The 13,124-nt window shown below is 38.4% G+C and overlaps 1 long non-coding RNA gene across 1 annotated transcript in view; it reads right to left on the bottom strand.

The window, feature by feature from the left end:
• Window positions 1-10,192, bottom strand: part of LOC131472869 (uncharacterized) — a 94,686-nt gene extending 84,494 nt beyond the window's left edge. The window contains exon 1 of the long non-coding RNA XR_009242142.1: window positions 10,112-10,192. This is a non-coding gene — a long non-coding RNA (uncharacterized LOC131472869). The remainder of the gene's footprint in view (window positions 1-10,111) is intronic.
• Window positions 10,193-13,124: the final 2,932 nt, after the last annotated feature.

Consider the following 13,124-nt stretch of genomic DNA (forward strand, 5'->3'; position numbering starts at 1 on the left):
TTGTTTGGATCTTGCCTTGAACTCAAATCAATTATTGTTTCTTCTTGAACAATGATTCCAATTTTCAAAAAAATCCCCCAAAAAATGACATGACTACTTTCCATGCTTTGTGATGCCACTTAGCTTTTGTATCTGCTCCTGGGATTCTGGGGACTGTTTAGAAAATGATTTATCTTTCCGTACAAGAACTACTCCGAGTTGAGTGAAACATTGAAGTGTCTGGCGGCATAAATCAACTGCACTGCTACTTAATCAAATACAGTAAACTGAAGGACTGTATTTCTCCTGTTCCATCACTTAACCTCTGCCTGATTGAGAGCTCGCAGATCAATAAAGGTTTACCAGCTGAGGACAGGTCAATTTCTTTTACATCCTCCTTGTGTTAATAAAAGACAACGAGTGCAAGTATTTTAGACCAAATCAATACAAGTTTGGAAATTGTAGTTAGATAATTGGAGTCTGGAATGACAGGGTTTTTTCTTGGAAAAAAAAAAAAAGAGTATGAGGGCAACACTGAAGTTGTGGCAGTGGAGCAACTGAGTGGGGAAGATGCTCCAGAGCTTTTAAAAATTTGAGACGATAAGGGGGCATTATGGCTCTCTAAGCAATAACAAAATGGCAGACGGCACGGACAGATAAACAACACTGGGGCGGCGGAGTTTAAGTGAAGTCAATGCTGTTTCAATCGTCTTTGTGTCTGACTGTCTATTTACCATGATTTTGGTATTTTTGGAGTCATTATTCATTTTCTAGCAAATAACGGGAAAATTGTTTACTGGCATCAATTTGATAGTTTTATGACTGCATGTGGTGTCCTGCACAGGTGACCCGCAAAAAGGCAATGTAATGGATGTTAAAATTTATATAACAAATTCACATGGGCAATGAGGGCAGTGGGTGGTAATAAAAAAATCTATTTGTTTTTCATAATTAAACACATTTTAAGATGTGCATTATGAAATAAATCACTCTTATCAAGACAAAATTAATTTTATCTTGAAAGGGAGGGGGGAAAAAAGACAGCTTGCACTCTCACTGTGTGGCACTATTGCGTTGTGGAATGTGAAATACTGGAGCGGTACAGTAATTGTGTGTTTTTTTTTGTTTTTCAGAGACACTTCATCAATGAACACATGCAACACTTTTTTGGCAGTTTTTGAAGAATCCAAGCAGCAACAATATTGTACCAGCTCCTCCCCCATTTGTTAACACACATGGACATATGGTCAGGTCTAGTTCAATGAACACTATGAAACATGAAATTCATGGTCAGCAATAGGTGATTTGCTTATCCTGTTCGAACACATCAGACATTCTTAAATACCTCCTTTTCATAGAATATGTCAGTGGTCAGTGGTTCTCACTCACATATGTACATAAACAAGTTCTTACATGTCTGATATTATTGCTTGAAATACATTTAGCTTTTGTCAGCGATCGTAAATTATGATTATTTTTGGATACACAATATGTTGTGATCTGTTGCTCTGTTTAGAGGACTAGCTACAAGATGCATTCAAGGAGCCCTATAAATGAATTCACTGCTGCTGACACCTTGTGGTAATGGATACACTTCTAAAAAGGGACACATTAGGTCAGTATAAATTATATACAATTTTCATGAAAAAAAAAATAAATATATATATATATATAATTCTCTTTTATTAATATTGTTACAGTATATTTTCTTGGGAAGTCACATTTTTCTTTTTTTATTTCTCATGACACAAGACAAAAATAATTTTGTCCGGTGTTACTTGTTTCTTGGTCACTCCTACTGTCATGTTTATCGTGCACTGCATGAACACAAACTCCATGACTTGTTAGTCCTCTTCCTGGAAGACACAACGTCCATTGTCAGCCATTGATGACTTTATACCGCCTGCACATCACAGTGATATTCAGTGGCTGACTCAGTGAGAAACTAAACTCTCAATGGATGTGGTGAAATATATTTTTACTGTAGAGGTGACAGATGGGACATCATTTAAGTGTGTTATTTTTTTTTGTCTCTTGTGGCAAAGCATGTCCATAATGCAATAAAAATAGGTCTTTTCATCTCACCAGAGATTAAACACTCGTTTCTGTGGATTTTTTTTCCATGTTCTTTAATATTAATTGTATGAGATCAGAGAAATGGCATTTTTTCAAGATTGATTTGCTACTTTACATTCTATGAATTTCACAGTAAAAATATCCCATACAGGCACATATCACCACAATTAGTATGCAACGAAGATTCTTAGCCAAGAAAGATGACTTATTGATGTCTTCCACTGATGATGAGCCAGCTCGAAATACAGAATTCTCTTTACAATTTAGCTGAACGGTGCCACGCAATTACAGGAGGGTTAATAAACTGCGGAAAAAGTAAGAAATTAGCATGATGACAGACTCCTATGTCGTAGTTCAGCTTTTTGAAGTGTGGCTGTATGAAGTACTGACACACAGTCAGTGCTGCTTGACCTGTGTGTTAGTACTTAGTTGCAGTACTTAGCCTTGGGTTTGGCCCCCTCCAAACTCTAACAGGATAAACTGCTAACACCTGGGGTCCTAGGTTATCTACGGATTCCACATTGACTCTTTGTACTGTTATTATTTGGACCCTTATAATTCCACTTAAATTCCACTGTGTTCTGCACATGCATCACATTTCCCATCCCCATCTAATACCTTTAAATAATAGAAGCTGGTACACAGACGAATAAGACAACAGTGACAGAGATTAAAGACAGGGATATGTTTAAGTTAATGGATGGTAGGAAGACTCATGGTGCTTGACATGCCACTCACTACATGTTTGCCTTTTTTTGTCCTGGATTTATGTGTGTACTTTAATATGTAGTACATGTAAGGAATAGTGATGCTAGATAAGATGCTGAATGTTAGAAAGCATGGATTTTGTCCAGGAAGTCACAGTTTGTCATTGCATGCTTGCATCCATGGTGGTGTTAGTTATGAATTATATGTTTTTATTTATTTTGTTTGGTTTACTGTATAATGTTTTGAACATTTGAGGATGTATTCTGTGCACGTTTATTTATTTATTTATTTTTTCTTAACAATGAAGTGGAGCATCCGTTTCATGTGTCACCCTTTTGACTTCCTGTAGGTGACCGTACTGATAATAAGTCCTATAACTGTTCTGCGTCTATTTTTTTTTTATTTTTGTCAAATAAATCAAATCAAGCCAACAATTTTAAAACGAGAGATCGCCGTTCTAACAAGCTGGAAGGAGGTGTGTGTATGTGTGTTTGTGTGTGTCCCAGCAGGGCAGAGGTAATAGCCCAAATGAACAGTGGGTGTGTCTCGATTTGACTGTGCATGGAAATGCACTGAATGTGTTTTAATTCGAATGCATTTATCTTCCCAGTGTTACATATTGTATAGTATACATATTGTTCCCTCATTTTCCTCAGTGTAGTTTGGTTTAGTAGGTTTCTGGAAACCTTTGTTATTTCATTTCAAATGCACCTTCATTGGAACAACCTGCCCTTATTAGGTGTCTGCATCTTAGGGCCTGATATCCCTCACCAACTCATATAATGGTGCTTTAGTGCAATACTAAATGATGTAGCAATTTCATAGCAGCTAAATAATATTAAGTGATGATTGATTGAACAAAAAAAAAAAAACAGAAAAGAGAATTCTTCCACTTACATTAAATAGTAAGAAATTAAAGAGTGCCTGTATTGATTTTGCCTCTTTTGGAGTGGAACATTTGTCATTTACTGTTAAATCATTGTAAAATCCTGAGCAGTTCTATTATTGTTTCCAAAGGGGGTTCGAACATGTATTCATTATCTACTACTTATCTTTTGAGGGTTGCAAGGGGAACTGGAGAAAATCCCAGCAGACCTTCGTGAGAGGAAATGTGCACAGGTAAACAGGTCACCAGTCAATCACAGGGCCAATACACAGACAACAGCTAGCACATGCATAGTCTCAAGGGAGCACACATGCACACAGGGGAAAACTTCATACAAAAAGGCCAGTTCCTAACCAGGATATGACCTGGTGACCTTCTTGCTGTGTGAGGCCATAACTATAGCCACAACCGACTGTGATTCATAAGCTAGTCTGATCACGATGTGGTCCATAAAATCTCACATTCTCATTCTTGTCTCCATTCACTCTTCTTGCAAAAACACTGGTGCAGCAGCTGATAAAAGAAAAACTCACCTGGGATGAGCCTGTTCCAGACCAGTTGTTCAAAGGTCTGCATGGCTAAAAGCAGCTGTCAACCTTCACTGTAAACAGATGTTTGGGGGATCAATTTGCACCTCCATCAATTTGCAGGTGCAAGAATGTCTTGTATGTAAATGTATTTGGGCAATGTGACAACCAAAGCTTCCATTTTTTGCTGGTGACACCAGTGAAGAAAATTAATTCCTACACAGCAGTAGTTGGTTTTGGCACCTTTACAGTAGAAGCCATTAACTGCCCATTGTCCACTGGCTAAGAGGCTCAGTGGAGCAGTATCACTATATTAATTAGGATGTACACTGCCTGCTTCAAATGTAAAATGAGTCAATTAGTCCTCATATTCAACATCAGTGCACTGCCTCAACTCAAAATGCCCTTTGGGTAAAGATGAGTGGACACATTTGATTTCTGCATTCACAGTTCTTCTACTGTGACTCTGTCACATCCAATCTCTCCATTTCAGGATTGCTCTTCACAAAGTTCAAAGACCATTTTACCTTTCTTTTGAGCTGTCATCGATTGCCTGTCTAATAGTTTTCATTAGTGAATGCTTCTGGCACAGATATACTTAGTGAGCTCCACTCATGGACCACCACTCATATGAAAAAAAAGGTGGTAATACATCAAGGGAAAGTGCAGAACTCTATCTAAAGTAAATGATCTTCCATGGTTTCCTCGCTGTACCCCGCCCCCATCCAGACACTAATGGTAAAGCCTCTGAAGTTGTTTGATGACTGTTAATGTTGTCCAGAGATGATGGATTTGTGCACCTCAGCAGTTTGCCATATGAGCAAGACAAAAGCTTGATGCTCATAAGCTCCTGATGATGGCCCTCCATCTATCACAGCCCAGATTACTGCTGTCATACTTACAGGACTTAATTTATATGTTTTCATCAATTTCTCTCATCCAAAAATGAAGACCCTAGAATCCTTAGAAGAGTTCTCAAGCCAGAAGAGTTGCAATATTGGACTGTCAACATGTCACACAATAGTAGGGCTTTCTGTTTTTATGCTAGACCTTGAGGCCAACAAAATGTGTCATATATAATTAAATATGACAGTATAGTGTAAAGTGCTAGATAATGAATGAATGATTGCAGTGTCCCAAGAAAATCTCCATCATGGTAGACAATAATATACAGTATTTTACATCAACAGTCTCCACCCACTTTCAAAACATCACCCTTAGATGGGCTGAAAATGATCATTCATTTGAATATTAGGTCGGCAAACTTAGTTTATAAATGAAGACCTTGAGTAGAGTTTAAGGTCAGACACACACGCGGCCAAGAATCACTTATACTTTCACATCCATAATATAACATTTCTCAACACTTGACCTGAGGCAAATAACTTCTTGAATAGTGAGCCCATCCAGACATCTGTCAAGGACTGGGAACAATTAATCAAATGCACACTTCTTATGCTGAGGTGATTAATACGTCCACCATCGAGTGATGTTTAGAAGTTGAGAGCAAAGGTACAATCAGGGATGGGCAGTATTACTGACATACATTTAAAAAAGTCACACACTTTCAAAGTTACCCTTTTTTAAAATGTATTTATTTTTTTGTTCTCCATTTAGTGACTGGAGTCATAATAATTGATCTCTTCTCGATTTTGAATTTGTGTATGTTTCCAATCCTTCAGCAAGTGCTATGATACTTGACACCCTGTCATAGTGTTATGATGATTGCCTTCTAATTTAACTATGCACTGCTAAATGGATGGTAATGGGATGTTAAATTTGAATATGACTAAAACATGTCTTAATCGAGATTGGGCACACACAGATGACAGTTTCAGCTGTAGACTAAATGATGCAACTGTACTGTGATGTCAGATCATCCATTTGGAATGTTTATTTTAAAATATTTTTTTTGTCAATGTCTGGGTACAATTATAATTAATTATTATATGCACGCAGCACCACACACAACTCCTGAACTCATAACACTGAGGGCCTTGGGGATGTGTCAGTAGCGGCTGCACTTGCTCCGTGTCCTCAGGAAGAAAAATCTGGACAAGAAGCTACTGGTGGCCATCTATCACTCCTCTGTGGAGAGTGTACTGACATACTGTCTGGGTGTGTGGTACACAGGCTCCTCAGCTGAGGACAGGGAGGCTGTGCAGAGGGTCGGCTGCCCTTTGCTCTCCCCGGATGAAAAATCCAAATCTTGTTGCCTCACAAAACGTTGGGCCATCACAGGAGACCCTTCACATCCCACCCATCACCTGTTTGACCTGTTGCCCTCTGGACAGCACTTCAGGTGAATCAAATCCCACACCACCAGACTGACAAACAGGTTATTCCCCTGGGCCATACGGACTACCAATAATCCCTGAACAAATCCCATCCACACCCCAACGGACACGCACTCAGAGCCAAGGACACGATACCCTTTTCCTCTGCACCTTACAATCCTGACTAATTTTATTTTATTTTATTCCACAAACCTTGTGGTTTTATTCATATGTTGTTTTTTCCCCCTATTTTGTAGACATGTTCTATTATATTTTGTTCTATTCTATCTTGCGCTAAAATATAAGCCAATCCCTTATCTTTTGTTCAGTAAGGGAAAACTTGGACTATGCGATTAAAACTTTCAATATCCATAAAATATGTGTACAATGTCTTTTAGTTGTTGTTAAGGGATTCATGGCTTAAAACGAAAAAGGCATTGACATTTTAGCATTATGAGGGGACAATAGCAGAGCACTGCTGCATCCGAGTCATTTAAATCAATGTTGAAGCAACAGTTGTTCCTGCAGGTTTTTGCCACCTGATTGTGTGTTTGTGCTTTTGTCCTGTTTTGTCTTTTTCTCTACTTGTACAGCGACCTTGGGTTTCGTGAAAGGCACTTTGTAAATTAAAGTTGTTATTATTATTATGAGTATTGTTATTATCCCTCTGTGCACAGCCTCCACTAAATTCTATAATGAGTCACAAAATACTTTTGGTAACTTCTGCAGATACTGAATGACACTGGACATACCAGTCATTAGTCTGTCCAGTCTATTGGCAGCTGCTAATGACACTACCCTATTGCATCCAGAGTCAGCTCCAAAAATTGTTTGACTGACCGCGATGGGTCAGGTCATATACATATACTTGAGTATACTCGCTGTTCCATTTTGGCTAAGTGACGGTTGTTACTTTTTATTTTTATTTAAATTTATTACATGTGTGATCTATTTCTCTCCCTGTTGGCTATGGCAAACAAAATCTTGCCAATCAAATGCAGCCAGTTGAGTCACATAACAAGTGTTGTCATGTTACTCCGTGCCGCGGCACCAGCTGTTATTTATTATTAATATATTATTAATTTGTTTTAGTTAAACGGTAATGTATTTCATTGCCCAAATACTTAATATAGTATTGTTTTAGTTCAAAGGTTATTTATTTTATTATAAAGACCGTATTTGTTGTTTTATTTAAAAAAATATTATTTAACATATCTTAATTTAAACATTGCTGTTTTATAATATGTCTACTTTGTACCGTTTGTGTTGCTCTGAATATTTCAAAAATAAATCCGGAGAATCTCAGTACTTCTTTTCACTGCATACTTTTTTACTCTTACTCAAGTCATTATTTTCATGAGTACTTTTACTTCTACTTGAGTAATTTTTTGTTGGCTACTCTACCCACCTCTGGTAATAGCACATTAGTTATGAAGACATTTTCAGTAAAAATGTTTAGAATATTTACTTGTAATGAGCCTGAGTGCCGCCATGCATGGAAACCAAATTATGAGTGCCTCCCTTCACGGCAGCCCGATAAATATTTTACCCACTGAAAGTATAGATGATGTGGGGGTAGGAGAGAGCCACCTGTTCTTGTCTGCTCAATGATTTATGATGTCTTGTCTTCTTTCCTGTTTTGTCTTCAGTCGTCCGTTCATTCATTTCCCTACTTCCCCCAGGTACACAAAAGCATGATGATAGTGGGGAGTACACCAACAAATAGTGAGATTAAAGAGAGGAAGCAGAAACCATGATGATGTAAGTGTCAAACTGATTTAGGAAGAGCAAGCGATAGCTTGATTGTCCTCTGGCACTGCCAAACATGTCTGCCCATTCACACATACTTGATATATGCCCATTTTTGGTTGGAATTTTACAGACGGACAGTGAGGACATTGCTTTTATATTAAGATAATTTGTCTATAGTTATAAAACAGGACATTGTAGCAAGTAATAAGTGATGTTAAGTGGAGCTGGGAAGTTGTTAATGCATGGTAAGTGAATCATGGAGTAATGAAAGTGCATGATAAATTATAATTATTATTATTGCCGCAGCTTTTGTCCCAGAGTCAGAGACAAGGAGAAAGAATATTTAGTGGAAGAGTGATGATGACAGTGACAGGAGCAGATGCTTCCAACAATTATTCCCTCATTGTTTCTCTTTCAGTCTGTCAGACGTTTATTGCTATATGTCTATAACTATTTATAAGTACATAAAAGAGATGATTAAAGAACTAGAAGTACATTGTGCATTTTGGATATTTACTCAGCATCATCATTATCATCATTCTGCATCTTCATTGGCAGATGTAGACAACAACTTGGTTGGCATGAGAACAGAGCACATGCTATGTCAGCACTACCTTGGCAGAAACTGATAATAACAAAATTCATTATTTAGGACTTTTTTAAAACCTATCAGCATCAGCGAACCCTGGCTCTGTTATTAGTGCGTGATGGCTGGGCTGACTTCGCCTCGCAAAATATTGCACTGCATGGAAGCTCCACAGGCATGGTTGCTACTGGCTAGTCGCACGGCAACCAGAAAATAAGGGTCAGAGGTGATATTTGCTCATTCAAGCATGATTACCATACAACTATTTAAACAATGTAGTAATTTAACGGAAACACTAGTTTTGTTTAAGTTGGATTTGCCACATATAGACAGTGACAAATCAAATCTTGATGATGTTTCAGCATCAGAAATAATTTTGTCATAGTGCAATTGTTTACACCAAAAACAAAAACTACAGCGCATGCAAGCTAGTGTGAGTAACGCAAGGTCCACAGTATATTGAGGATTTTCAAATTCTTTTTGATTTCGAAAAACTGGGAAACTAGAGACACAATGCACTTTTAACTGATTTTCAATGTTTTAATCCTGAGAAAGCACGTACTAGAATATCCAGTCAAGTTGCAGGACCACACACTTGGTGTTTGATCAGACTATTTCATGGTGAAGATTCCAGGGATTTGGAGCTCACAGAAACTTGTGTAATAAAACATGACTTCAGAATGTAAACAGCAATGGTGGCGGACCATCTGCGTTGTCAGTTAGTTCTCCATTCGTTTTGCAGGACCTGTTAAACAAGCAATCAAACTGTTGCCATAAATCAACAAGTTTGTCCTCTTTTTCGGCCATGTTTCAGTTCTACTCAGAAGTAAGCAACATCCGTTTACCCCTCAACTCATAGTAGGGGTTTGCACACGCCCTCAATCACTGTTCAATATCCAACATGTTTGATGCTTATTCGGGAAGACTCAGAGTCATCCGATGACTTTTAAATCACGTGTGATTCACACTACGGGATAATTTGGCCAGATTATCTGTTCAAACCGGCCTCAAATCAGACAGATTGGGGCCAAAATCTGGCCAGTTATCCTCTAGAGTTGGGCAGGCTTTAAAGGAGCAGCTAAGAAATGCATTCAAGGAAGCTCTTCATGTTTTAAATCATCACCATGAGTCAACCACTAACTACAACATAGATTCAGACCTCACACAGAAATTCACATAGATGCCGTCTCTAAAAACAAAAAGCAAAGCCCATCTCTCTCTCTCCCTCTTGGTCTGTCACACAGAGAAAGAGAGAGAACTTTAAGTCCCACTTCATCATGTCTTAAAGAACTAGTCCCCTCCTGAAGTAGCTCTTTCTTACTTGTAATCCTGTCCATTTACGTCCTTCTCTTCATCTGCCTCGACGTTTCTCTCTTCCCCGCTTATAGTCTGCCTGAAGTTGTCCTCCTTTCCCTGAAGAAAAAAAAAAAATAAATAAATAAAGTAGTAGAGAATAAAAAGAGCAATGACTGTTGCTACTGCCACTGAGAGAACAGTGAATGTTACTATGTATCTGGGTTGAAAATATAACCTAATTTCCTTAATTTATGGAAGAAACTCATCGAGAGTGCTGAATCTTTATTTGTTACTCCACTCAAACCTGCATAAGTCAGTTTATGTATTACATTCAATTGTAGACAGGGAAATACCACCATACCCTGGAGAATCAAGCTATGCATTTAATTCACTCGGCAAATTCATGCAACTTCCAAATTACAACAAGAAAGACATTGTTAGAATTTGGAATATCTGCGTAGTGACATACAGAGAAGGGTGTAGCGGATAAAGGGGCCACTTCACCTTAAACAGAGCCCCGCCTCCAATCACGTAAAGAAAAACAAATTTTCACAACAACATTAACATAACACTGTATAAACAGAGACCAATGGAATGGCTTCCCCTAGAGAACACACTCAGAGACTGCAAACCTCTGCTAAGGTTAGTCAAGTGTTAATATACAGTTAACTATCGCTTTATCCTCCACATGAGCATCGCAGGGCATATACACTGTATTGAGATGAACAACCATTCACACCTACGGTCAATTTAGATAAATTAATTACGTTTTTTGGACTTTCGGAGGAAACCGGAGAACCTGTAGAAAACCCATTCGCACATTGGGAGAACATGCAATTGGACTGGATCACGAACCCAGGTCTTTTCGTGGTAAGGCAACAGGGCTATCCAGTGTGGCCACCTCACAATAACAACAAAATAACACAATTTGCTTTTAAGTGGTGCCAAATCCGTATCACCACCACATTCAAACATCCTAATTACATCCCTAAAAGGTTTCATCGAAATAGTGTTTTTAGTTTTACTCTGCTGAGATAAGTGATCATTTTGTACATGTATGCTCTTAAATAAAACCACAGTACATACAGACAACATTTCTTGTGTATCAGCACGAGTTGCAACGCGTGAATCAATGCTCTACTCACACCGTTGCAACATGAAATACTGCACTTACACTTTTAACTTGTGATGAAGTGTATCGTCATTACAAAACTAAGGTGTGATGTGATCCACTCAAGCTCTGAACCTTCCAATCATTCTAGAATAGGCTGTAATAATAACAAAATATGTGAAGGCCATGATAGAACTGAATTACAGTATTAAAAGTTACATAACGTTTTTGAAGTATGAATAAAGTTTGTATGTTGAAGTTGGTGGAATAAAGTTCAATATTTTTTTTTGTTTCGAAAATTGTTGAATATCCCAAAGGTCTGAATGGACTGAATAACCTCCTAATTTAACGGAACATTTTGAAGTTTGTTTCTATGTTGAACTGTGTGGAACTAGTAAGAAGCTGAAATTTTGTTTTCAAAGTTCTCAATTGGGACAATGAAACAAATACAAGCCATAATGTCCTAGAATTTTAAAAATGGCTACCGTAGAACAATATCTTGCGGGATTCCAGTGTTTGCCACAAATTAATATTGTGGATGTATAAAAAATATAAAGGCTATGATCATTTTTTTTTATCAATTTTTTAACCTCACATCTCCCCTCTTCTTCTCTCCTCTCTTATTCATTGTCCTTCCTCTACTCTATCTAATGCTTACTCTCCCCTGCTCTGAAAAGGTATCACCTCTCAAGAATGTCCTGGATTCACAGACGCTGTCACCATGGGGACCGTTACCGAGGAGATAATGAGCGAGAGCAATGTAGGGACACATACGTATGAAGTGGTGCTGGAAGTGGATGCGATCTACGTTTGGTTCAGTAGGACAACAGTGGGGAGGAATAATAGTGTAGCAGGCAAACAAGGTCATTGGATTGATAGGCAGATAAAGAGATGAAAGGAAATGATGCAGAGAGAGAAGAGAAGAAAAGTGTGTTTTTTTATGTAAAAAATATAAGACATAATTAAAAAAGATGGGGGGAAAAGAAGGTAGGTAATGAAGCCTGATCTATATTTCAAAGGCTTTCAAAGACATGGAGGTAGTGATGACAGAAAGATCAGAGACTGAAGGAGGAAAGGAGACATGAATTAGAAGAAGAGGACAGAGTAAAAGATGCCATGATAAGGGAGGGAGAGATGAAGAAGGGAATCCAAGATAAGAAAATTGAGGAGCATGAGAAGAATGAGTGCTATTGACACAGAGATGGAAGAAGATGAAACAGGCCTTGTAACAGCAGGCAGGTGGTTCCTGTCCCTGATAACATGGGGCCGATATAGGTCTTTAATTAAAAATTGTATCCACTTCAGTCAGTGTCATCTGTCGCTGCCATGTTGGAAGTGATAAGAGATTAATGCTGTTTTTCATCAATTACTGGTTTATTTATTTCAACAGCACCGAGAGCTATGCATTTTATTACGTGGTTGATGCTCAATGTGAGTGCAGCAAAGGTGTTTAAAGTGAAACTATGCAGGATTTGTACCCACATTTAAGAGCTCCAGGGTGATTGTAATGGTTGACTGGCTTGTTGCAGGGAGATTTGGGGCTTTCTCCACTCCCCCTGTTGTCCGTTAGCGGAAAACCAGCCTTGCAAGATTCTGAGTCCTCAGAATCAGGAGGTCTCGTGAAATCACTACACACACACCCTCACCAGGTAGCAGCAATAAGATCAAGGCAGCTATAGCGCTATTTTAGACGTGCATCATCGTAGAGCCGGCGAAAAAGAAGCCGTGAAAATCGTTGTTGGAGGAAGCAAGGAAGAGGAAACGAGCGAGGGGACGACACATGAGTAAACATCAGACTTTTGGCTTTTTTTCCAACGGCAGAAATTGAAAAAACACAGAAGCATGCAAAACAGATGCCGAGCGGCATGGATATGGCTCTGCGGCTTGTGTTTGCAGGCTACGTTGAAAATGTATGTACATGGACAAG

The sequence above is a fragment of the Solea solea genome, chromosome 14 (genome assembly GCF_958295425.1).
Source record: "Solea solea chromosome 14, fSolSol10.1, whole genome shotgun sequence".
Taxonomy (NCBI): domain Eukaryota; kingdom Metazoa; phylum Chordata; class Actinopteri; order Pleuronectiformes; family Soleidae; genus Solea; species Solea solea.